General features: G+C 38.2%; 1 protein-coding gene across 2 annotated transcripts in view; it reads left to right on the top strand.

Moving 5' to 3' along the window:
- BMPR1B (bone morphogenetic protein receptor type 1B) overlaps positions 1-27,413 on the top strand; it is a 187,482-nt gene that overhangs the window by 38,618 nt on the left and 121,451 nt on the right. Inside the window, exon 2 of one of the 2 annotated variants that reach the window (XM_017745129.1) lies at positions 4,216-4,276. The exons of the other annotated variant lie outside the window; for it this stretch is intronic. The gene's annotated coding sequence lies outside the window, so the exon portion shown is untranslated. The remainder of the gene's footprint in view (positions 1-4,215; positions 4,277-27,413) is intronic. 2 annotated transcript variants of the gene reach the window in all.

Here is a 27,413-nt window from a genome sequence, read left to right as displayed (position 1 = left end):
GTATGTGCTATTCAAGCGCACGTCTAGCAGTTCTGTCTTTTTTTTCATGCTTTTTGTGTTGCATGTGTTTAGCATATCATGTTTTGAGGTTTCATGGTTGAGATGCAGCTTTGGAGTTCTGTAATGTGACTTGTTACGTATTCCGAACAACAAGGGTCAGGTTTTGCATTTTTATTTTTTTTTCTGACATGGAAAAGCATCTGCCAATTAGTCTGAAACTTTCAGGGATCCCCTGCTGTTATTTCTCAGCCGTGAACACCTTGTTAAAGTTTATTCAAAGTCAGAACTGCATGTTGAGTTGCTGGAATACTGAATTGTTCTTTCCACTGGGACTTCCTTGATTTGAGTGAAAAGAGCAGAGCTCCCTGCCAGCATACCCAGTATACCAGTGACTTGTGGTTGTAAGTGTGAGGAATAGTGCAGGGGCTACCAGCAAGCAGTGACTTGGCACATCACACTATTCATGCATTTTCTAGTGGCCGCTTTTTTAAATCCTTCTGTCATCCAGGAGGATGTACACAGGCATCTCACAAATAGTAACATGTATAAACCTACCGAAGTGATTTTTAGGCAGTGCATATTTATGTGACTGCTATGAAGCTTTTAATGCAGGGAGGTTGGACTAAATGACCTTTAAAAGGTCTCTTCTTACTCAAACTGTTCTTTGATTCTGTAGTGTTAGGTGCATATATTTGTGGTATTTGAACAGTAGAAAATATATTCTCTGCATTTTAATAGCTTATTAGCTATTAAAATTCTCTGGTATTTTATATAGTGTATATATAATATACTATGGGTATATTTGTTCTATTTTCCATAGGCATGTGGGTAAACATACTGCATGGGTGTTCCTCTGGAAAGAGCAAATATAAAGAAATTCCTCTTTCATTTATGTAGATAAATCACTGTTTTCACATTAGTGGGTGGAAGGGAAAAGGCTACAAATATTTTTTTGCTCATAAATTTTATTTCAGTTAGCACAAGCACTATTGCGTGTGATCCCTTAATTTATGTGTGTGGCAAACTCGGAGGTGAGATTACCCAGATCTGATTGCAATCTTGTATCAGGGTAAAGCAGATGGACAGCAGCAGCTCCCCAGGCAGCCACAGTGCTCTTGTTGGTGGAAGTCAGCCTGAGATCAGAATCTGAAGCATTTACATATTCTAGATAAGAGGGTGAAACTTTATATTTCGTGTTGCTGGTTTTGAAGGAGCTGTAAAAGAAACCACGTCTCAGCTGGGTTTCTATTTGTTCTGTTTTCTACTGTCTCTCTTTCTTGTGCTGTGAAGTACAAGTTAAAGCTAAGCTAAGACATTATTGTACAATAAAAGGCTATCTGGTACCTAGGAACAGAAAAGGGAACCTGTTCTGCACAGTCCATCTATTACTAGCAGGATGTACAGCTGGATCTCTGCAATAAGTTACCTCAGCTACTCTCTGAGCAAGAAAAAATTCTGAACTGAGCTGGTAACACTGGTTTTTATGGTGGAGAGTTCCCCTCTGTGTTTGGGATAGACAATAAGTAAATTAATGTGATGAAATGTTGTCCTTTTTGGCCTTTTCAGGATCCTGGTTTCTTGCAGTGGAGCACTGCAGAAACTCGTGCCACGTAGGCATTTTTTCAGATGTTGTTGAATAAAAATAGCTTGAAATTGCTGAGAAGTTGCTGCTGGGATATGAACATGAATTTCATAAATCTTTTTATTTAAGGTTAAATGAAAGCAAAACAAAGAGTAAAGCTGCCAAGGTCTTTGTTAAAACTAACAACAAACAAAATCACACAAAAAAGTGTGTTGTGAATGTCAGCCTGTTTAAAAAAAAAAGAAAAAATCCTTCACTTGGCTCTGGTGGCAACCTGAAGTCCAGAAGTACTAGATTTTCTTTCCAAACAGAAGGTGCCTTCTGAATGTGGATGAGGAATTGAGCAAATCAATTAGCCAGAATAAATAATAAAATGTTGCTTGGAGGCATATAAGGCAAGGCTTCAGTCCAACAGTACTTTAAAGTTAGAGAAACTTTAAAAGGAAGATAAACTAATACAAAAGCACTGCAGCTGATTTAGACACCAGATTATAATTCTTGTATGGCTGCAAGCAAATAACTGAAACTTTTGTTTCCCATACATGAACACAATGAGATAGTTTTTCTTACTTTCAGGAGAGAAGTGAACATTGTTCCTCAAAAATGTCTCGTGTGTCATTTATTCCTATTGTATGGGGTTTTTTGGGCATTGGGTGAGGGGGGTTAAGCTATGTCATTTATAAGCATCCTTGTGGAATTGTTTTCCATGCCAGAGTCTTTGCTTGAGTCTCATATTGGAATTCTTGAATTGCACATTTGAGCAACTTTATCTGTCATTTAGATTAATGGAAAGTTTGCATGGAAAATTTTAGCTATTTTCTAGAGGATACTGAAGAATTTTTTTTTTTCTTTTTGTCATATAGGTTATTTCTACATTTAACTTCTGGCACTTCATTGCTGTGGATCTTATTAATATAGTGTTACATGAATTTTTCAAATTTCCATATAAACGATATATTTTTTTATTGCAAATGGTTAGGTTTTGGTTTTGTATTGATGGACTGTACGAAATCTTCGAAATGTGGGAATGTGTGTTTGTAAAACATTACTGAACAAACTGTTGTAATCCCCCTGTCTCCTTCCTACAAACATCTTCCAGTTTTACCAGAGGTAACAAAAACATTGTGCTAAAGGAATTGGAGCTAGTTGAGACCACCTCCCATTTCTAGGTTTGTGTTTGATTTTGGTCGTGTTGAATTAGAAGCAGAAACTTGCTCAGTGAAGGAATGCAGGGCAAGTGCCTAGGTCCAGATGTTATGCTTTCCTCCCATACCAACCTAGGCCTCTGAGACAGAGATCCCCCTCTCCGAAAATGAGACTCGGACAAAGTGCAAGCTCCTCATTTCCTGAAATCTCATTGTTTAGGCCAACAAACAGGCAGGTCAACGTGCACGTTGCAGACCTGAAACTGAACACCACCTCAGTTTCCCTGGATCAATGAAGTGTAATTTGAGGCTTGTGGTTGCCTGTCCAGCTTGGAGAACCAGCACAGAGAACAAAGGCTCAACACCGGGGCCTTCAGATATTTGAGCAGTGAAATAGTGTTGCTGCTGTTCTCTTCTGCTGGCTTTTGGCTCAGGGCTGTGCTGTTTAGGTAGGCTAGGCATAATTTCTTCATGATGGTTATGCCAGCAAATTCTCCTAGAACACAGGCAGCTCATGCTGACCCTAGGTAGGTTAGTTGAAGAGCAAAAACAAAACAATAAAACCAAACCCCACACTCGGAAAGAAAAAATTATCTGAGTTCTGCAGATGTTCACTTAGACTGTTTCTTAAACAAAGCTTCTTGGTCTGACTGTCAGTCTCTCTGTAAAATCAAGTCAGCAAAGAGCCCTCAGTGAACAATAAATGAAAAACTTGGCCCAAGTCTGGCACTAGATGCAGATGAAAGAACAGTAGATTTAACTGGCTGTGATACGTAGCGGTATTTTCAGCAACTTGTATGAAAGGTTAGAGCCCATAGCTTCTGCCCTCAGTGAGAGATGGCGCATACAAGTGTGGGCTGTCTTGACTGGAATGGTTTTGCAGTGTGGCTGCCGCTTTTTGGACAGGGAGCCTTTTTTGGTCAGTAGAAACTCAGGCTCATAGTGTTTAGTTTAGCTGCAGTTCAGGGTGTTAATTTATAATTAGGCTTCCCTGAGTGTTCACTGGGATGTAATCAGATGCATACTTTTAGGGAGTATGGGGGTTTTTTTGCATGTTTTTACTGAAGAGCCCATTAGAAGTTAATGGGAGTTGAGTGCATCTTGGCCCAGTCATGCACCTCTTCCTAAAGCACCTAATTCAATTGATTGGGGTGTTTAGTGACAAGAAATACAGTGTCAGCAGGACCTTAACTATTTAATCTATCTAACTACAGCATGAGTGTTATGAGTAATGCGTGGAGGTAGATAAAACCTCTAACATCTCATGTCTGAGCAGGAACACTGAGAACGGAAAAAGGCATTCTTTATTAATATGAATATGCAATATTGTACAATTGCTGCTTGGTATGTGCCCCATAAAGTATGTGCCACACCATGAAAATAGTTAGAATTTCATCTGTCAGTTTGCTCAAGTGTGACTGAATTCTAAAACTTATGTTAAATATACAATATCATATGTAATTGATTTATTTTTCTGCTCTGTTGCAGATTATACCATCTTACTTAAACTGTGAGACAAGAATACTTTTGAAAATTAAGAGTTCTATAGGTAAGAACTGAGTTAAGTAATTTTCTTTTTATAAAGACCATTGTTATTAATAAGCACCATCATAAAGTAAACACAGAATTGTTTACTCTTCATGAACTACACTTTGAAAAGCTGAAGAAAAATCATTTGAGGTGCTCACAGTGATACAAGCTGTAGTAAGCAGGATATTTGAGAAAGACAGATGTCTTTCTCAAGTTTGAATGATGTTAGTATTTTGACTGCTTAGTACCTAGGATGTCTATCAAGAAGGGATTTGTGAAGAATTGTCTTCTGACAGAAAAATGGGAGCCAGTTGAGAAAGTGGCTGGAAGTAATGGGGACACTGACACCAGGTGTTGGCAGCGTGACTCTGGTGCAGGCTGCTTGTCATTGTCTGTCTCATATTTTCAGATAAGCACTGAGAGACCTAAACTCTTGTTCAGGAAATGTCCCTAGTCCCCTTGGGGTTATCGCTAAATAATTGCGTGCCCAGCAAGTTAAGTTGTCATTCATTGACTGATGTCTCCCCTGCGGTAAACAAGAAGTAGATCTGCTGAGCAGAAAAATCAGCAGCTCTTTGTTTAAACAATCTGTTAAAACTCCTGCCTTGTGCTTAAGGAAAAAGGATTTGAGTCTTTTCAGGAGGATTGTTGAAAGATTAAATAATTACTCTGTTCATAATGGGAAATTCACTTTGGTGGGGATGGTGTTGTAAAGCCTTATAGTCAGAGCTAATATAAAACCAAAATGTGAGCAGTGATACCTTATCACATTATGGGGGGGGGGGAGGGGAATTGTGCATTTTTTTGCTTCTAATGCAAACTGATACAATGCAGGTAAGCAGTTCACTTGATCCCAAGTAAAGGAGAGAGGAATATTTGATAGATACTTAAAAAATATATGAGTATGTCCTTTAAGTTACGAACGGTCAATCCACTTTTCCGGACCACTGATGAAAACTTTGTGAGCTGTTTAACCTACAGAGCCCTTGCCATCCTTTCAATTTCTTCCTTTTGTATACATCTATTTCATCTTAGAGCTTATAAACACAATACCGGAAGTTGTTGAAACTGGAGAATTAAACATTTTTCCATACACAGATAGCGCTTCCTGACTGAACCATATTCTCTTACCTTGCCTCAGTGTCATAAAGAGCCTGAAGTTGAGAAATTGGGTTGAAGTTCCTTTGGGTTTACATTCCTGGAACTTTTCCTAAAGCAATTTCACGACTTAATTTGCATTTGGTGTTAGAAAATTTATAAGACTCTGGTGCTTTGTTACTTATACCTAGATTTTGAAAGGAAAAAGAATGAATGCCTGTTAAGTTTAAAATAAAGTTGTAGCCTTTTCTTATAAAAATGGATGTGCTAACATTAAAATGCCAGTAAGTTGCATGGAGGTATTAAAAAAATAAAAAGCTGTGTTGTCTTCCAAACATTATAAACTAAACAAATTAATTAAGCATAATCTTTTCTATATTAATCTTAATTTATATAGGAACATGGTATATAAGTATTCTTAGGACCGTTAAAATGCTATTAATTTTCTGCGTTCTGTCCCAAAGCGTTGTCCTCCCATTCTTGTAGAAAATGAATCTTTTTATTATTATCTGTTCAAGAATGTTTTAAGATGAGTTTAGAAATATTTCCTTTAACAAAGGACTTCTTTTTAATGTTGTTTTGTTGAAACATTGTAGGATTAGTCATCTATTTACCATATTTAACTACACGATAGCAAATGCTGTTCCTGCTTCTACAGTATCCAAGTTAGTTATTTATCTGCCTGAATCTGAAATGAGTACAAAGATAATAACAGAACCAATGTAATTGTGTGGATGTATACATCACTTTTGGTTGTATATCTGCATAGATGTAAATGGCTTTATTGCTTCACACTAAAGACCTTTTGAAGGGTTTTGGATTACTCTGTGCTTAAATGCCTCCCTGGAGGAAGGGGGTACCTTGGACATCTTACATGATGTTCCTAGTCAGTTCAATCATTTTGGGGGAAAAGAATTGCCTTAGTAAATTAAACACAGAAAAACCCCATGAGTGGGTCCATGCTTTCTGCATGTAATTCTTGTACTATTCCTTGTTTTTGGAATTGTATTTGTGTAATACAAAACATTTGATCTGGCATGTGCTGCACTAGAGGCATCTGGCTGTAAAATGCTACGGAAGATTGTCCACTCTTTTAGCAGTAATTTTTTAACACTTGACCAATTCAAATTGAGCTTTGAAGTTTTAGGGACTATGTAAATTGTGAATGCCCTTCTTCATGTGATGTTTGAAGTAGCTCTAGTGAGTTGTTGTGGTTGTTTCTGCCACCGCTTTACCAATATAAGAAATTGTTGTAATTCAAAGGCTGTATAGAAATATCCAATTTGTGTACCTGCACTACCATTTATTACTGGAAAAAAATTGGTAATAAATGATAGAAAAAAAGCAATAATAATTCTGGTGCTTCATGCATTGCATACCTGAAAAACCCATTTAAGCTTGGTTTTGCTTTGAGAAGGACTTTAAATTAGTTGTTGTTACTCCATGCATATTTCTTCTATGGTAAGAAATAACAATAAGCCGTAACATCAAACCTAATAACTTAATCTGAAATAATTTTTTGTTAATGTTTCCCATGGAACCAATGCACCTGAGAAAAGGATATGGCAATATGCAGAAAATTGTTGCTCTATACCCTGGGCTTGAAACCACTCAGATTATTGAGCTGTCTCTTACTTAGGCTTGTAGTGAGTTGTCTTAGGGAGCACAAAGCCACCTGAAACCTATTTCTTTTGGGAAGCAGGGATCAGAGAGAAAGAAGACCAAGGTAACTCTCAAGTGGTTTAGCTTTGTAAGCTGGTGTCACAGACAGGGTCATGAGAAGGGCAGTGATAGTCCAAGGGAAATACAAGGAGGGTGGGATGGGCAGAGGAGAGCAGAGCAGTGCCTCCACTGGCAATCTACTGTCCTCTGATCTCAGCTGTTTCATAAAACTTCTCTTTCAACTTGGTGAGGAATTGTCCAGTCTGATGAGCATGGCAGAATAAAGGGGTGAGTGTCTTACTAGTGAGAGGCCCCATGAAACATCTCCATCCCACTAGCTCCTAAAGAAAATATGCCCCGAGCCTTCCTCCAGCTCAGATCTCTTCTAAGACTTCTGTTCTTCCTCCTTCTGAATCCTTTTGGCAGATTCAATTTACGTCATGCTCTGGGGATTTGATTAATTTCCTATTATTGTCCGAGTCTTGCAAACCCCTGCACTCAAGGTTGGCAATGGTGCTGTTAAATCTTGGTATAGATGAGTTCTGCTCCTGCACATACAACCTGTGGCATCTTTACTGTCTGGGACCATCCACCCAAATTGTGTTTGTTTGATGAATAAGTGGCACCAGAATGTGAAATCTGTCCTGTTAGCAGAGTGAGTAAATTTAGTCAGTATAGAACTTTTAAGCCGTTTTTACCATATGCCTTAGAATCATAATTTAAATTAAATTAGCTCAAAATGGAAATGTAGATTCAAACTGACATCATAACATATGACCTCCACTAGTAATGAAAATTGAAAACATGAGACAAGAACATTAATCACTGAATAGTTTATAAGCTGCTCTGAATCTTCATCTGAAATGTTAATGCTATTTTATTATATCCAATAACAGCTTAAAGTAAAAATTTATGAACACTGTGGGGTGCCTAAGATAAGGCATTCAGACTCATTTTATCGTACCCTAGCTCAAATCCTTTGAGCCTTTAGTGAAGGGCACAGAGCCACTTGCGTGCCAAACCTACTGCTTTTAGTGCATGCATCACCTCCCCCTTTTACTGGGACTGGAAATGTGAGCAGGATAGTGGGGATAAGGTCTGGCAGCTCAACTTACGTGAACCCAAATTTGTTCATACATACCCATTTGCAGCAGGAGGTGTTTAATGGCCTCAGCATCAAGTGTCTGTGAAGTTTGGGTCATTGTTTTCTGGGGGTTTTAATTCTGCTTAGAAGTTTGAATTTTGGACTGGAGTTCTGATAGTAAGTTTTAATTTTTTGTTTTGGTTTTGTTTTTTTTTTTTTTAGAGATAGCTGTAGTAATAATGTTGAATGTAGCTGAATGTGGAGTATCCTGAGAGCAGTATAGCTTACTTATGCAAAACTGACTAGGGCTGTCATCAAACAGATTTCTTCAGATGACTTGATGGAATTGCCACTTTAAACCAATTTGTAGTTTCATTAATTTTTTGAGTCTTGATGTATTTTCATTGATTTTGGTTTTTTGTACCTGGTGTTTTATAATTAGCAAGTACAAAATCTTTTTGATGGTTTGAAATGGAAAAAATTTAAGAATGTCTTTTTAACTTGATCTCAGATTTATAATGCTTTGTCTGTAATATATTCCCTTTCCATCATCAGAGTAACCCAGAATATTCAAAATTTGGTGTCATATTATAGTTGACTTAGTGGAGTCTGGAAAAACACAAGGTAAATTGGATCACTAGTTTTCAAACTATCCACTGCTGCTCTTTTGCTGGGAGAGCTTCTTTGTTCCTATGTAGCTTGAGCCAGTGATTTAAAAATAGGTTTAAATGCTTTTATAGGTGAAAGTGAACTTAATTGACAGTGAGCTGATTGTAGCTTTTGTATTTTGCTTTATTGGGTGGTTTCAGTAGTAAACTGAATTTATTGAAGTAAATCTATGAAATTACCTTAATTGCCTGATCTCAATATTTTTAAAGAACTCCACTATTTGCCTGTTTTTATTTTAATGTAAGGTATATAGTGCAGCTTGTATATGTGTATTGTTTGAAGGCTTTGAATGGCCTGCCTGTCTGATCCATTTTAATAGATTCCAGCCTTTTTCCATGACATCATTACTGTAACAGACTTCCTAGAAAATATGAACAGCTGCTGTGTATTTTTTTCCTGTGTTTGATATTAAAACTGTAGCAGCTATTCTGTTCTTTACAAATGACAGCAATAGGCTTGTCTGATGTAAAACAAAATGAAAAAAAGTCAAAGTAAGGAGCTGTGATACTGTTAACAGGCCAGTAATGTAACAGGTCCCCGTGTATGAATCATTTCATAATGCAATAAGGGATTACTTATGCTGCTGTCATACTGGTCAAAGGTTGGTCCCATTTCCTTCCCCCCTCCTCATGAACTAAACTGTGCATCATTAAAGATGATGAAAACAGTATTGTGCTCAGCTTCCTGGCCCAGATGGCAATTTGCATGAAGAATTTTATTGTATTTTTTTCCCCTAATATTCTTATGCAGACTGTACATAGAGGTTTTAAAGTTCTTTCCAGTTCAGGTCAAGCAGACTTATTCCTTGTTTCTCCGTGCATCTTGGCATTCAGGGATAGCTTAGAGGCCACTTAACATGGAGCCTGGAATATTAAATAGAACTAGGAATTCATCCATCTTGTTGGTACACGTAATTTTCTATCTTGCTCCATCTGTAAATACTGTAAATAGCTGAAAGGTGTCAAAGAGGGGTGTGGACCTTTAGATCATTATATTGTGTGCCATCTGGAATACCTCAGTTGGAGTTTTAGTATCTTTTAGACAACTTGTGCAAACCAACCATGACGTCTGCTATGTTTCATGCCTCAATAGCTGCATTTGACACAACAAAAACAGCAGGTATAAAGAAAACCTATCCTTTACATGGCTCTGAATAGAAACACACAACACTGTGTGGCTGACTTAGAGGCCAGACAAGTCTTAGAGTGTAACATGGCCATGAGACAGCTCATAATCCATTAATGCTGTTATCTCGGTCCTGTGTCTGTTGGAGTGCCTTCTTCCTCCATTTGAAAATAAGTCACCTGTGTATTTTCTCCTGTGTGTGGGGAAAAAAAAAGCAGCAACTAAGAACCTTTCTTCTTTGTGAAGCAGGGAGGTGGTCTGTGCACCAGGTGTGTGGCTGTGAGCTGACTGGAAAGTGCTCAAAGAAAATCAATACTAACCTTGCAATGAGAAGTTAGATGAGGATGGGCTACATTGCTCCTGTCTGTGGTGTTCATCAAATGGTGCCTGCTCTGCAGAGCATGTAGAGAAATAACTTCATGAACAAAATAACTAATACCTTTTGGCAATTATCAGTTACAAGCCCTTCTTCATCTGTTAAGGACTTCATGAGGGGCTGCTTGACCTGTTCTCCATTCATGTCCTCAAGCAGTCTTGAAAGCACATAATACATAAATAATATTAATTCTAATATTACAATATTACAAGAATAATATTAAAAATTTATTAGCCCAGGTTTGATAGAACACACGAGAATTACCTTCTGTTTCATAACCATGGAAGGTCTAAACCAACACTGAGTATATAATGTGTGTTGCCTACAGAAAAAAATCTAAGGTTATTCCTTCGAATGTTTCATGCACCGTGGTACTGAGCAACTAATGGTTGATATCTGTGGCTTCTGGGCTGTACCACACCCTGGATGGGAAGACAGCTTCAAACCACACAAGCTCTTTTGAAGGTCAGCTCACACCAGGGTGGCATGGTTAACAAAAATGCAATCTTATTCCAATGTTAGACAGTTTCTGAAGCTCATTTTTTTTGTCATCTCCTTGTTTGCATTGAAATGAGTGTAAAAGTCTGATATTCAGTGGAGCAAAATGTGTGTCTCATTTTCAGTTACTTTTTGCAGGTAATTATAAAGCAAAGTGAAGAAACAGCATGTTAGGTATAAAGTGTTTTGAGACTGTAGTTCTTGTCATACCGCTTCTGCTTTGAGGTAAAAATCTTTCTCATTACCCTAAAATTCCCCAGTATGGGGAAAGCTGTAGGGACTTACTGGTATAGATTATATCTTACTGTTTTTCTTTTTTAAAGCATGCAGAAATTAATTTCTTCCTTCCCCTTCTCTCAACCCCTATATCGTTTTCAAAATTACAGTCCTCTGGTATTGCATTTCTGGTCAGTCTGGCTTATTTCAGGTGTACAGTCAGGCTGTGGATTGTTTTATTAGTTCATTTCTGTAAATAAACTTCTTTAGAAAATCGTTTTTCCACTTCCTGCCCCCAAAAGAAGGTTCAAGAGAATAATTGATATTTGCATAAATATATATTAATAGGTTTTAAATATATGTCAGAGATAAATATTTGTCAGATCAGCTTATAAAAATTCTGCTTAAAATATAAATCTATTTTGTAGCTGTTATTTTTATTTTAAAAATGCAAAACATCAACCATCCTGTAGAAATGAAACACTTCGTGGTGAAAAATAATTTTGCAGTCATTGATATGTATGAACCACAATGTATAAAAATTCAAGGAATTTTATAATAATTACCACATCCATTCTGATTTGTGTGGCAAAGCAAAACTGGGGAGAAATTCCTCTGAAATTAATGTGGTTAATCTATAGTTACACCACTGAGTCAAATAGTAATATGGATCATTCATTTGTAATTTGAATGCAAACAAATCTGTAAAATAAATTTCTGCCATTCTTCAGACATGTCATGGAAAATGTTTTACATTTTGCTTCATAGATGTCTGAAATGAAACTCGGAATATGTCTTAGTAATAGCATATGTCCAAAAAATGTAATTAACTGAAAAATTACTTAACTGTGGCTTTCTTATTGACACCCTTCTTTCAGTGAATATGCTCACCTGTGAGAGAGCATAGAGAGCAGTGAGGGGTATGTAAATATGGCCTGTTATATAATAAATAACAGTGTATTTTAAATATAGGGCAAGAACTGATTTTTCTCATTTGCCGTACAAATGCTTTTCAGTTAGATTTGTGCTAAACTCAGTGGTGGACTATGGAAAGGAAAGTATGTCTTAATAAGCTGAATGTGATCTTTCAGGTATTTTTGCATCTCCCAGCAGAAGTGCCTGCCCATGCAGCAGGTCAGTCAGCTGCTTCACCTGTTCCACCAGAAGTACTCAGAACATCAAAGTGCGTAAGACACAAAGACCTTCCTTGAGGCCCGCAGTGCTTGAAAGGCTTTACTGGTTTCTGTGTTTTTCTTTCTGCTATGTTAATGTGTATCCTCATGATTAAACCCTTTAGGGTGTACGTCGCACGTGAAAGTGTCATTTCCAGAGATGATTGGTAATAACAGGACTTGGAACAATTTTTGGGGTGGGGATTTTTTTCAGCCTTCATCACCATCAGCTTGACACTGGCCCATGTTGGCAATGAGTATAATCTATAATGAGCTATTGCTTTTAAAAATGGCAGCCTTTTCTCTGTGATATCAGTTGATGCCTGTTAGACCAAATGCAGAAGTCTGTACTGCAAACCATCAGTACTAAAGTAATTGTAATAGTATTGCTGTTTCAGCCATGCTATTCAAAGACTGGTGAGGGCGGCAGAGTTTGCACAGAGAGGTAATATCTTTTATTAGATGAACCAATATAGTTGGAAAAAACAGATACTTCAGACAAACAAATCCTCCTTCAGGACAGTGCAGGAAAGGCTTTCCTGTGCCCAGAAGCTTGTCTGTTTTTTCCAACTGTATCAGTTGGTCTAATAAAAGATATTGCCTCTCCCTGTAAACTTTGCTCAATCAAAACATGAGCATTTCTGTCAGCCCTTTTAACAGAAAAGCCTGCAGCAGCATGGGCACGGTGCTTTGCTGGATTTTGTATGTCCTACTTTTACTCCTGCTTTACCTGCCCTGCACTTCTTAGACATGGGGTAGAAAGGGAGAATACGTTCAATTAAAAAGATGAATTCTTAGTCACTGACTGACAAAGCTTATCAGAGTAGTTGGTTTATTCCTTTCCTTAGCTTTAGCTTTAATTTTTGGTGGAAAGGAAATTTTGCCCTCTATGGAGTCTGTTTCTTTCTCCTCACTTGAGAGATGTGGGTCCTGTAGCTCCTGTTGGTGCTGATCTTCCTGGTGTGGTCAGCCTGTGTGTTGGAACGCTTACAGAAGGGAAAATTTTTCCCTGGCCATTGCTCTGCTTTTCTGATGAGTCTGATTTTGTAATATACTTAGATCTGTAATGATAATACTCACCCAATAGCTGGTCATAAGTCTCTTGCTTAGATTTCAGAAGGTTTCTAGGGCTCTCCTTGCAGAAAATAGAAGACAAAAATATTTGGTGGCTTGAGAGGAAGTGTGTCTAAAGGAATCTGCTGTAATGTAAAAACAAGAGGAGCAGTGTTTCCAGCTAGAGCACCAAACATCTTGGAGTCCACTGTGGAAAATGTTTATAGTGTTGTATAGTTTTATTAGCACAGATTGAAGGAAAACTGCTTATTGAATGACTTTTGGGGACTAGATCTTGTACCAGTAGACTGTCGAATAGTGGTCAAAGAAAACCCCTCTCTGCTGTGGGGTGGGAACAGGGAATCTGTAAGGAGTACTCAGCTTTCTTGTACAATATACAAGGACAAATGCTGCTTTCAGACTCACTGAGGGGAATTGGGTTGCAATGCCAGGAGGCTGTGCGGGTGCCCTTGGGCATGCAGATTATCAGGCTCAAGGTACTCCCAAGGCCTTCCACAGGGACACAGTGAAATCAGTGGAGCTGTTGCCTTTCCACTCCTCCGTTCCCAAGATGCCTTTGGAATAAACCCTTGTATACTTGGGCTGGTTTTTAGCTGACATCCTCTTAGTTGTGTTTTGCTCAGCGTCTCCTCACTGTGGTGGGCAGTAACATGTGCAGAGCAGTCTTTTGTCTCTGCACCAAACCATGTGTGATAACTGTAGTGCCTTTACCCTTCTTGGAAGGATTAATCTCTTGTCAAGCAATAAATATTATTAAAGCACCAAAGTTCAGTAGCAAGACCATCAATTTGTCTAATTATCTTAGGCATCTTCGATGCCTTTATCGTGCTGTACCAATGCCAGCTGTTGCTGAAGGCTGTAGCTGCAGGGAGAGCCTTGGGCTGCCCTGGAGTCCCAAGACAGTTTGGCTTTTACGCCCCTGCAGCAAGAGAACAAATAGTTCTCTCTGCACATTGCAGAATGAGGTGTGAGTGAGCTGTCGTGTCGTCTCAAGGAACTGGACCAGAGAGTGAGGCTGAAGCCAGGGCTTGAAAAATGTAGCCTGTGCCTAAGCGCCAGAGCGAAAAATAGTTGGTCTGGCATTCTTCCTATTGTGTTCGGAAGCAGTGACTGATGAGGACTTGGATTTGAACATGAAAAAAAGGGATGCCTGGATGCCTCTGTGTTAAATCTACATGTAGACCAAAAATGAGAGAGGAAAGAAAGGTGTGAGGGAGAAAAAGAGAGAAGTGTGTTTTGTCAGATGCTGCCTTCATGCCATGTGTTGTGTCCCTTACTATTCTGCCTCCAGAAGAAAGGCATATGCCTTGTTTGGTCTCGGTGTGATGTGGTCCACTTCCTCTTGTAGATCACTAAGTAACTTCAAAGCCTTTAGCCTCAACAGCTTTTACCTCTGTCCCTCCAACAGACTGATTTTCTGAGTCCTTCTCAAGTTACGTGTGCTGAATTTCTCCCTTCCCACCAGCAAGTACTAGGATTTTTCTGGCTGTACTGCCACAGGACTACAGTGAGTGCAATGAGTGTCAGGGTGGGATTATCCTTGACATCAGCATTCTGGTAGGATGTGACAAATTTTCCTGAAAAGAGCCTAAATCCTAATGTTCTGTAGCAAAGAGGAGGAAGACATCCTTCTGCTTTGAGTTCAGCAGTTTTCATTGCTGCTCCATCCTTGCAGGCAGCTATTTCTTGATGTTCTTGATGCATGGTTCATATGAACAGCCATGAGCTGCTGCAGCTTGGCACACATCTCTGCAGCTGAAGGGGTATCAAAAAAACTGCTTACTTGCTTGCAAACATGAGAAACCAGCTATGATGTTTACTGCCCATTTGTGTTCGGAAGATCATTTTGCAGCAAAAAGAAAGCTGAAAATCTGGAGACACTTTGGCATTTGGCTAGCTGAGTTGGTGGATAGGTTGTTTTCAAGCCTTGATTAAAACACAATGTGTTGGTGCACAATGGTGGAGAAGCAAAACGATGTAATTATAGCGTGAAGTATTACTTAGGAGCTGAATACTGATAAATACGGTGACATGCCAAAATATAAGGTGAAAGTCTGATAAAAGCAAATGAATGGCACCTTCTGCCAAGAAAAGTCAAGGGGAGAAACAGAAGACATGACCTGAATCAGCAGACCAGAGACACTAACACAGGCAGGTAGGTGTAAGGTCTGTGTATGTGGGACAAATCAGTGTCATCCAAATCTCTCTTTAAAAAGTAATGTAACACACAGCTACCACCATGAAAGCTTAATGTGCAAGGTCTGCTGTAAATTACACTGCAGTGTAATGTGTACAGGGACTCTGAATGCTGGAACTGGTGCCTCCCTGAACATAATTTGAGGCACGTGTGGTAGCAATTCAAAGATAGAATTTCTAATATATGCAACTTGTAGTGTAGTCTTGTTGACTTTTGCCAAATCTAGGCTAATAATAATAAATAATATTTAATTCTTTTGGTGATGTCACAGCTTGGAAGCCAACCTGTTGAATCTGAATGGCTTTATGATGATAAAATACCAGCATCAAACATTAAGGGACCAGTGAGGTTGACATGGAATCTGCTTGGTTTACAACTACATGAATTTTCATGTAACTACTCTGAAGGTTGTGGAGACTGAAATAAAATCCACTGAATTCACTCTCTTTGATAAATGAAAGGTAAATATAGCTTATAATATTTTAACTTTTTCCAAGAAGAGTCTTGCAAAATTTAACTCTTGTCCTTATCTGTATCCCCTTGACAAATGTTTCATTTCTAAGTTTTAGCAGTTAGCTTCATTTCTCTGCTGGAGCAATATTCCTTTCTTTCTTCTCCACATAAGTTGGGACTTGCCTCTGGTTGCTGAGTTTTTTCACACATACATTAATCCTATTTTTTAATATTTGCCTCCTGCTAACTCTTCAAAGATTTTTGGTTTTTTTCTCCAGATAGCTTTTAAAATGTTTCCTCTTCTTCTTGAGGATTCTTCATCATGTATCGTCACATCACTTTTTACTATAGACACAGGAGCCTCACTCTTTTCCACAGCTGAGCACACCTTGGGCTTTAAAGTATTTACCCATTCTTTATGCATGCTTCCTTTCTCTTGGTTGGGAATTAAATGCTTTAAATCTCTCTTCTCCCATGTTAATTCTGGCTAAGTTGATTGGTGTTACTCTTTTCCCTTAGTAAATCCATTCATTCCAAATTCTTCAGCTGCCTCTGAAGAATCTTAGAGCCTCTTCTTCTGGGCAGTTTGCTTCTCTTCCATCATGGGTGACTAAATCTTTCCCTTCTTTTTCTGGTGATAATCCAGGAGCTACCTCCTCTCTGTTCTTCTCTCATCTCTTTGTTTATTTTAGAGGAGATAGAAGTGCTTTTGTCTAATGTCAGTTCAGTTAGGCACATGTTATCTAATCAGTAACATTTTCTGGAGATTTGAAACCTGCTGGTTCCAGCTGTGTTAAGTATCTGGCATTTTTCCTTTGGGCTCCATATCTTTCTCTCATTGGAAGGGGACATAATAACCCCAAACACCTTTCTATCACAAGATATTGTGACTGAAATTGCTTTTCTTGTCTCAGCTTCTGGTTGCAGAAAAATGTAGTTGTGAATTTAAGAAATGCTATCTTATTTTAAAAACACATGACTCCTTACATACTGCATTTTTTCAAAATATTTTTTCCAGACAAAATAGTTAAACTCTATGTCATTACCAGTATATTTTCATTCAGAATTTTGCTTATTTGTAGCTAATCTTTGAGCTGTTTTATTTTTAGTTTAATGATGAAAGCATTTTTCCTCAAGAAAAATAGTTCATAGTCAGAAAATAAACTAAAAATTTATCATGGTCACCCAGAAGTTAAAAAGCCTTGACGTTAAGGCTTGAAGTTAAAAAGAAGGTGCTGCCGTTTTCATTCTCTATTCTTGTGTTTTGCAGTAGGTAAAATACCAGCTGAGTGTCAGGCTTGGTTAACTGTCTTAATGCTTTTGAAACACTCATGACTGCCAAGCAAAGTGTTCATTCTTAGAACAAAGAGTAAAAAGGCAAGATATTTCGTACTCTTGAAAGATTTTAGTTTTATCCCTCCAATTTTTTTCTGTCAAAAGATGCCACCTTTCTTCCTCCCAGCTGAATATTTTTGGCCTGACACCCTCTTGTCCACTTGAACCAAAGCTGCAAACTGCACATCTGGCTGAGCCATGTGTGTTTGCTGCAGGAGATGAGACACCCAGGATTTTGTCAGAGGTTCTGTGAAGCTGGTATGTGGCACAACAGATGAGGCAATTAGTTGTTTTGAGGTTTTTTGACTCGCTTTTGAGTGCCCAATTTCTTTTGACTCCTACAGCTTGAACATTTCTCAAATGCTATGTGAGATATTAATACAATATTCCTCTGAGACTGGTTTCCCACCAGGATTTTGTGACTGCTATGAACATCTGTAAGTCCATCCATTAGTAATGTTCAATTGCTGTTGACCAATTCCAGCCCAGCTCCTGTGATGTTTGGAAGTACAAAGACAGTAAGTTTATGCAAGAAAGCTAGAAATTGTGTGAAAAAGAGATATAGAGGGTCAAAGTAGTATGCCCCTTGAATTTTTGATATGCATGTATTTGTATATATAGCGATATATATATATAGAAACTCTATCTCAAAATTCTGAATTCTCTTTACAATTACTAGTTGTGGCTTTTTAAGTGGCAAGAAAGCTACACAAACATACTTGCCTATGCTGCTGGCTTCACAGATACCTGGACAAAATTTGCTTGCTTGTGTTAACAAGCAAATACATACAGGTACACAGCTTTTAATCAGTTACATAATTAGAGGGAGAGAGAGATGTTCGATGGCTTCATTTTTTAACCCCATGGGCCATAATTGGCTTTCTTGCCACATGTTGTTTGCCCTTGCTGTGTAGTCATAAAATCACTTCCCAGCTACATGAAATGGGACTCAGAATAGTTTTCCCTCTTTTTTTGGCACTCTTTTCAGTTACTAATCAGTCAGTAAAGGTTTGGAAGTGATATAGGCATAATGCAGGGAAATTGTAAACAAAAATTTGTTTTTTAAAGGAAATAGCCAATGACTGCTCGAACTTGTAAGTCTCATTTTTAATAATTTAACAGAACACATGGATTTGTGTTCATTACATTTTATCCCTTTGCAAAAACACGTTGGGAAGAGTGATGGAGAATGAGTCCAAGACTGTGAATAATTGTGGAAATATCCATACCTGACTGAATAAATTATGATCTGTGGTCAACCAAAAAATTGTGGTGCACAGTGAAAATTTTTCCATTCATTTCCTGTTTTTTCCTTCTGTCTGTTTGTCTAACCCATCATTTAGATCAGATGCATTTTAAATGTCTTTATATAGCTTATTTTGGAAGATTATTTTGTTGTCAACCCACCTGCCCTTTTCCATAGCTTTTTTCTTCTTTTTTAAAAAAATCACCAAGCTTAAAAGATTCTTTGGATTGCTGAACTAAATGATTCTGTTAATGTTTGACTAATGAGAGGAATTTTCACTGGGATGAGGTGATTCTCAAATTCATAAAATCCATATAATCAGTACTGAAGAATGAGTGACATTCATGGAACACTAACTCAGAGAATAGAAGAGGTTGAGGAAGCAACGTAAATGTGAGCCATTAATGAGCCCTGGTGGCAAGGAGAGCCAACAGCTTCCTGGGCTGCACTGGGCAGTGTGCTGCCAGCAGGTTGGGGAGGGGATCCTGCACTTCTGTTCAGCACTGCTGAGCCACATCTGGAGCTCTTGGGCCAGTGCTGGGCTCCCTCATACGTGAGAGCTGTGGACATAGTGAAGCCAGTCCAATGAACGCACCATGAACGTGTGTAGGGGACTGGAATAGCTGTCCTAGGAGAGGGGTTGAGAGCTGGGACCGTTCAGCCTGGAGACAAGGAGGCTCAGGGGGACCTCAGTGATGTGTACAAATATCTGAAAGGAGGATGCAGGGAGGATGTAGTCAGGCTCTTTGCAGTGGTGCACAGTGATGGGAGGAAAGACAGTGGGCTCAAGCTGAAATACAGGGAATTCTGCCTAAACATAAGGGAGAGGGGAGAAGTTTTTACTGTAAGGGTGCTCAAACTCTGGCAAAAGTTGCCCAGAGAGGGTGTGGAGTCTCCATCCCTGGAAATGTTCAAGATCCAACCAAAGCCCTCAGAAATCTGCTCCAGGTGGCCCTGCTCTGAGTGGGATGGCTGCATTAGATTCACTCCAAGATGCCTTAAAACCTCAGCTATTGTGTGGTTATATGAAATAATAAATACAGCTTGGAGTTTTGTCTTAAAGATAGCTATCTTATTTCTTAGCAGAGGTGACCAAACAATTTATTGGGCTGATCTGAAAATACTATAAGTAATTATCCTTTTCCACAATAAAGAAATATGTTACCATTTTCAGACTTGAACCACAACGATGCAAAGCATGGAAACTTAGTTTAAAAAAAGTAAGAGCAGCCTTTCATTAATTAAAACACTGTGCATTCCTAGATAATGTGAATACTTAAGAGTAATTGAGATGGTGCTAAAATTGTTTTTGTTGTTGCCAATGCAGCTTTTGGAATGTTTCATCAGTTGCTTTCTCATGTTGTGTAATTTTTTAAATTACTTTGCATTTATATAAATGGAAGTCATCTTTTGGTTAGAAGTCATTCTTCTTGTGGGAGGGTCTGAGAATGTAAAACAAGGAGCAGTAGTGTAATATAAAGTTGATTTGAAGCCTATTTCAAAATGATGGTGGTACTTAATCTCTAATTTTCATGTGATCTCTGTAAGTGGATCAGTAACGAACTGTAGAGTGGGTCAAACAGTCTCAAGTGAGACTGCACATGGACCTCACTCAGATTTCATGTCAAGGATAGACCCAGTGTGCCCCATGTTGCTCCTGCGTTTGGAATCTTGGCTTTCCAGAGGAAAGAAGCTTGCCAGCATGGAAGGATCAAAACTTGTCATGAAGTCTTGGTGCTGTTAACATGATTTATCACAAGGTTATAGAAAAAGTTGCTGTTAGATTAGTGTAAACTCTGTGTGGTTCTATGGCTGTCAACAGCAGAGTCAGTGTGGGATTTTTTTTCTGGATAACATAACCAAGGATATGTCTGTCCCAGCAGCAATAAATCTTAAATCAGGGGACTGATACATCAGAATATCTTGCAATGATGTTTACATTACTACATTCATTGTGTGAAGAAAAGGAAGGTGCATGAGTTAAGTGTAGCTGGGGAAAGGAGGACATCCCGTCAGGACAATCAAATCATCAAAGCTTCCACACTACTTGAGGCATGCCAGACTGTGGTTACTACCTCTACTAGAAAATTAATTCTATTAGGACTGTAAGAAAGGAATCAATTGCATTTGTCTGAGAAGCACTTAGGTAGTTAGTTTGGCTTTCCCATGCATTTGGAGTAGTTCTTATTCTTTTACGTTATATTTCTCCTCCAATGAACTCATCTTCTGACTGTCGCACATATGCCTGCAATATGTATTATAGAAAGAATTTGACTCTAATCCAAATATTTAGTCTGATTCAAACAAGCCCAATTCGCTGCATATCATTACCTCTGTTTTCCTTCTGCTATGAGTAGTGTAGCTGTCCAGCAGCTTGCATCCAGCTGTGAGGGCAGGCATGCAGCTGTACAGCAAAGACCAACACCAGAAATAAAATGAGGCACCTACGAGAGATGTGTTTGTAGATAAGTGGCATAATTTACTCTCACAGTAAATGAAAACAAACCATCAGCACCTTTGAGTTGGTGAGCTGCCCAATGGTGAAGTTCAAAAATAGCTGCGTATGTTAAGTAATGCTGGCTGAAATGGATGCAGCCTCTTGACTTATTTGCTGTTTGTTATGGCTGTGTGTTTTTTTTAACCAAAGTGATAAAGTGAAGACATGATGGACTGCAGAACCTAAGTAAACTCACTGTTGCTAACGTTCAGTTCGTTTGTGCTCACTTGTGCTACAGTGACACTGGCATACAATGCCATGAAGAAACAGGCACTATTAGACCTGTTCTCCCTTCATTATTCCTACAGGTGTTGTTTTACTATGCTTGAGTACAAGCTCTGCACATAATATTTTTCAGAAGCATTTTAGAAACTTTGGGATATCCTATTGTTTCAGGGTTTTTTAATACTGAAATAGAAGGTTACTTATACATGATATAGTTGCTTTTATTATAGGAATGGATCACTTAATTATTAGCTCTATGTCAGTCTTTCAAATTAACTATAATTGACTGCTGAGTATGGCGGGTGCTTTTTTAAATTTAACTCTACAGTCTTATGTTCTGAATATTTCTCTTTCTGTCTCTTCCTTCCCAGTTAATCTCTTCCTCCTGTACAATATGTTTCCAATCCACTTCTTAATTGTGTGGAATCCTTTTAAGCAATTTAAATTGTGATTGTTTTCCTTCTTGTAGCCATTAAGAGAGAGTTATCTAGCACATAGTTTAAGTATGGTCTTAAAAGCAGTGACTAATTAACAATGATTTAGGATGTAGCTGAAAATATTTATACAGACTGACTTAAGGCAAAAAACTTTAAATGTGAATATTTTCTTGTTCTAAATGAGATTAGGCTTGTTTTAAGAACAAAAAGGGAGAAGGGGGGGATGCTCAGTTGTATGGCTTTTGTGCTGACAACTTGCTGGTGGTTTGTGGCAAAGTGGGCTCTTCACCTCGTTTGTTGTCTTGTGCTTCAGGGCAACGTTTATTCTCTGGGAGAGCCAAGGCTGCTGTTTTTGCACAAAGAAGATGGAAATTATTAGACTGTGTCGTTATAAAGCTACACAAGTGTAGTTACAGTTCACCTCAGTGCCTTGTTTCTTGAAAATCTCATTTTTAAGGGGTATGAGTAGCTTGCCCTACACAAAAATTTTATGGAGCAGCAGAAATTTTGATGCAGCATTTGTTGATTGTGCTGCAATGAACAGAAAACTGAAACCACATTCTGCAAATTACCTGCTGTGTGATGTCTTTATATTTTTAATGGTCTTCTCTTCAAAAGTCCTCTTACAGTATTGCTTCAGTTGAAAAGAACAAATAGGCTATTTATTAAGTGTGCAGTCAGTAGCATTTCAGGTAATAATGAATAAGTGCTTACAATAATCTATCAACAGTAAAGGATTTTTTGGAGTCATGTATGATCTTCCTGTCTGCTCCCTGGAGTCCAAAATATTTATTACTTGGAAACAAAGACCCTTAGAGTCAAAGGTAGGCAATGGCATGCTGAAAGAGCAAGAGCACTCCTGTAAACAGGAATGTGGTGGAGAGTTAATAATGGACCTCTAGAAGGGCCCACTGTACATTCAGTGTTCTTTTCCCACCCCATCCCTTCTAAGCTCAGAGGCAGTTCCCTCTGGCCACTCTCATAAACTGAGTTCATGCATCATCATGTATTGTACACACATTCATTAATGTGCAAGGAGTGCAGTGCTCTTGCATATGTGTTTTCACCAAATAAATAGCATTTGGTTCTGCTGTTCAAGCGTATTGTTAATTACTCTGGGTGGATTCAATGTTCTGTGAGGTTGGACCCTTAAATGCTGCTTGGGTGAAACTGTTCTTGAACATGTGAAGCCCTTATGACAGCATGGCCCCCGTGTGGTAGAGCGGTCGTTGAGAGAGTCACCTTTTTCATGCTGTAATTCCTCAGATGGGACAGACATCATGGACAGGCATATTTAAGAAAATAACATAAAGTAAAAATTAAATTGGTCTGTTTTCCATCCACTTCGTGAGCATGTCGTGGTTTAGGAGTGGTATTCTCCAATTTAGTAATCCCCGTAAAACCACAATGCCGCTCTCTCTCCCTCCTCCAGCTGAAAGCACAAAAGGCAAAGATCATGGGTTGAGGTAAGAGCGACTAACTGGAAACAGCAATGAGATATGAAAACGAACAGTAACAGTAACAATATTAATAACAAAGGGTATGATACAAGGAAATGATTTACACTTAAACAATAAGGGACCATTTTTCCCATCACGCTTCCTCCTGCCAGAAGGAACACCCTTCTCCCTGGAAGTGAGAGTTCCTTACTCCTGCCCCTGGCAATGAGGTGGTATCAATTAACACCCAGGCTTTAGCCATGCCCCCCTCCTGGCTACCAGAAAAAATTAACCCTGTCTTGGCCAAAAATAGGACAGAGCAAAAGCTAACAATAGTTACACTACAGGATTCACGAAGCTGCAGCCAACTTGAAAAATTCAAATTTTGATTTACTTTGACTTGCCTACAGATAAATTCTTTAAAGCTGAATAGAATTCACTTTGATGAGTGAAGATTATTAGAGTGACTCATAATGCAAGGATGAATGAAATATGGTACAGATTCATTGTGGTGTTTGGCACTTGTGCAGAGTTTCAAAGAGGCATTCTGAAGGAGGAGAAAGAAAATTGGTTGTTTTGGTTTTTTTTTTTTTACATTTTATTCCTTCTGGCACTTGCAATACTAATTTTTTTGATGTATGTTTTATTAAAACAATTTCACAGTCACCACTGACAACCCTGTAAGATTATCTGCCTTGCATACCTAAATAAAAGTGAAATCGCTGCTGCTGTCAAACCTGAGAAGGAGGAGATGGTATGGTAGCTGAAGAGATCAGAGTGTATAATCAAGAACAGACTAATCACGTAGGTGTTGGGGGAGAAAAAACTAGAAACCCAGAATCACAGGAACTTGAAGTTCAGATTTCACAAAACTTGATTTAGATTTTCATTTTCCAGAAACAAAACAATGTGTGCAGCCGTGTGCGATTTACTGTCTGTAGACTATTTTCCCCCAGATTACTTTGCTGGAATCATAAAACTTTGTTACTTGAAGGAATGTGGAGAATCCTGTGGTCTTCTTTATAAACGAAGGGACCTTTCGTGGTTTTAGTATTTCCTCTTCACTTTTGCAAGCCAGTTTTCTTCAGTGATAGTAATTCTGTTCGTTCTGTGTTTAATCAATATCTGAGGCGCTTGTTAAGGATGCTATAAACTTTGAAAGTAACTGGTGATATTTTAGTTATGACTAAACTCATATTTTTGAACTTGGGAGGAAAATTTAAGGAAACATTTTTTTAAGGAAGATTACACTTTCATTACAGTTTGTAATTCAGGTGGAATTAAAACTTTTAAACATGTGCTGCACTGAATTTCTAGAAAGGAGCTTGCCTTTATGGAGTTCTATCTGTAGTCTAACCAAATTTCTCACATTGCTTTGTATTAGGTATATATATATTCCACAGATGTGTGTATGTATGCATCTGAACAATTACAAGGGCAATTGTCTGCTTTCTTTTGCTGGTTAAGGGGAAGATGTGCAAAGACCAAGGACCTGCTCCAGAGTGCCCTTCCATGGCAGCAACTCCTTTTCTTCTGTTTGCATACATTCCTAAAGGAAGACATACAAAGGAATACACGTAATCCTAAAGGAATACGTGGAGGAATGTGTCATCTAAATTTAGAGTGTTGAAAATTATCTTTGCAAATTAATGATTTCACGCATTTGCTTTCCCACTGAGGGTCTGCAACAACTCATTCTGCCCTTCTGCCTTTTCTCCCCCACTTTCAGCATTTTCCAGGTGTTCGTTCATATGGACAACTTTTAAACCTGCATGAAACACTAGGAAACAGTGACATCTTTGAAAAATAAAAGTGAAATCATTAACATGATCAGTTTGCCTTCACTGCTCAGTCATTTAGTCCTATAAATCCTGGCATTATGGACTGGATTTGTTCAGTGAAAAAGAAATGCTACTTGATTTATTTTCACTATAAGAACTCACCATCCTGTGCATTATTGTGAAACCAGCTCTTTGTGATAACAGATCTCCTAATTTTACCAGACAGTCAAAGATGATTTGATGCAGAGAAGTATCAAAGTGGCAAGGTACTGGTAACAGTTTTTTTAACTCTGCAATAAATGTCATACTGATGCTTAGACTATGTGGTCCAAGTTGTTTACTGACATTTTATATGAAATAATTCAACAAGAAGGCATTCCAAACAAGTCATCCAGAGGTGTGTCTCCTTTGTGTTAGCTGTCTTTGCCTATAGCTGTGTCTTCTGTTGCCTATGGCATTTCTGAATATTTCTGAAGCACAGTGATATAGCTGAAAGATTACGCTTGATTTACTCTCTGATTAAAGAACTAAACTAGTTTTAGATTTAAAAAATGAATACTACATATTTTGACTAACTTTGTTTTTAAAGATTGGTGTCTCAAATGAGTGTCAGCTGAGTGAAGAAAAGAGAAACATTATTATAACTAAACAATCACTAGGGCATTGGCCTGCAGTTCCTCAGTTTTAAGAGACGAGGATGGAATTTTTTTTAAGTGTAAATAGTTACCCTGCTATAAAGTGTGCTAAAAACTATTCCTTATGCTTGACCTCAGGCCATAAAAGCTCAGGTATGCACCAGCATCTTTTCCCACAGTTCACTAAAAAGGCTTTTGACTAGACCTACAGACAGCCTATCTTCTTTACTGAGAATCCGCCTCCTCTGACTTCAGCCTTCCAAGACTTTGCAAGTTGTTATTAGTGACCCAAGTGTTATCTCAACCCTGCTTTCCTTACTCACCAGTGAAGACCAAAATCCAATCCATCACAGCATTTGCATGCATGTAAGAATAACTCAATGTCTTTAAATTTCTTTCCTAAAAGCACACTGAAGCCATCTTCATTAGTGTCTGTAGCGCTGACAGACCTTCCTGCAGTGCAGAGCAGGCTGTGATGAAGACTGAAGACTCAAACTCAGAATGACCACAATTTCACATACTTTGCATTTGAAAATGTGCTGGCCTAGATGACAGATGTTGCTATTCTTGTGTGGTTAATATAGGTTTGTCTAAGCTTTAGCTACATTATGAAAACCCTCAGAGGTGCTTATTTTCGTGTTTTTCTTGGCTGGATGAAAGGTAACACTACAGAATGTTATAGACTTTGGTCTTACTGCTTCAGTCATCTGCTCAGCTCACTCAAAGTTTCATTTATTAAGAAGAGACGAGAAGAAAATTTTCTGAAGGATTTCTGTCTCGCCTTTCCAGTTAAAAGGGAATGTAAGCCATTTTTTACAGGGTGTGACACACAATAGCTAATTCCAATATATACATCTTCCTTCTTTAAACTAAGAAGTGTAAGTACTGCCTATGCAGATAAAACTTCTGTGATGTTTTTATAGGATGCCTTAAACTTCTAATTTTGGGTGAACTTCAGAAGTTAAGGAGAAAAAAAAAAATCAGAGTCAGAAAATAGAAATAGACTCAAAATAATTCAAATTATCTATCTTTTACTGATTCATTTACGTATAGTACAGGGATGTTGGATGCTGGCACTATGTTTCTGTAATGCAACAAGAACCTTCAGGTGAGTATTGACCGCTGAAAAATCGGAAGACAATTACGGTCATGGTGTACTATATTATTGTACTTTACACTTCCTTGCCAGAGAGACTAAATTCTGGAACAAAACTTTCTTAAACAACTGAAGTCAAACTATTTAAGCTCTTTGTGACAAATACAGGAGGTATGCTGCGCGAAAATGGTCAATAGAGAGGTAGAAAAACAAGTCTACTGTTAGTAGAACTTTTGGACAGCTTTAGGTCTGCAAGCCCCATGGGTTTCTTGAACTTACGGGATGAGCTCTTAATCTACATTTGGCTTTTAGCATCGACTTTTTTCCCTATGTGGCAGGAATAGCCAGGGAAGAAGTCTTCACTTAATTGAGGATAAAATTCACTCATTCATTATATGGAATAAAACCACAGTATGCATGAAGACACAGATGGAGATTTTCATCTAGTAATGAAATTTTATATAAGGTGTTTGAGTGTTTGTTGACGCACAATATGTTAAGGTAGTTTTCAGAAGATTTAAAAGTAATCTTGCAGACCTTTAAAGCTATTTTGTGGTTTCAGAACTTTTGGCTTGATTTACTGAATCATAACTGATGTAATGAAAGAAAACAGAATAAGATGCTTTTAAAAATACACAGAATATTTGAAATATTTTTCAGTATTTAAACTGGTTTATAGTTGCAGAAACCCAGGCTTCTGGGCACAATTTGGATTTTAGCGTCTGCTACAATCTTTCAGTTTTATAGCATTACTGGAAATAATTTTTCCTTGCTGCTGGATGCATTCCTTTCTTTCTTTCCAAATAACTTGAATCTTTCACACTACTGGTTTTCTTTTTTC

The sequence above is a fragment of the Corvus brachyrhynchos genome, unplaced genomic scaffold (assembly GCF_000691975.1).
Source record: "Corvus brachyrhynchos isolate BGI_N302 unplaced genomic scaffold, ASM69197v1 scaffold249, whole genome shotgun sequence".
Classification (NCBI taxonomy): Eukaryota; Metazoa; Chordata; class Aves; order Passeriformes; family Corvidae; genus Corvus; species Corvus brachyrhynchos.
The sequence above is the reverse complement of the archived record's forward strand: the minus strand, read 5'-3'. Positions and strand labels throughout refer to the sequence as shown.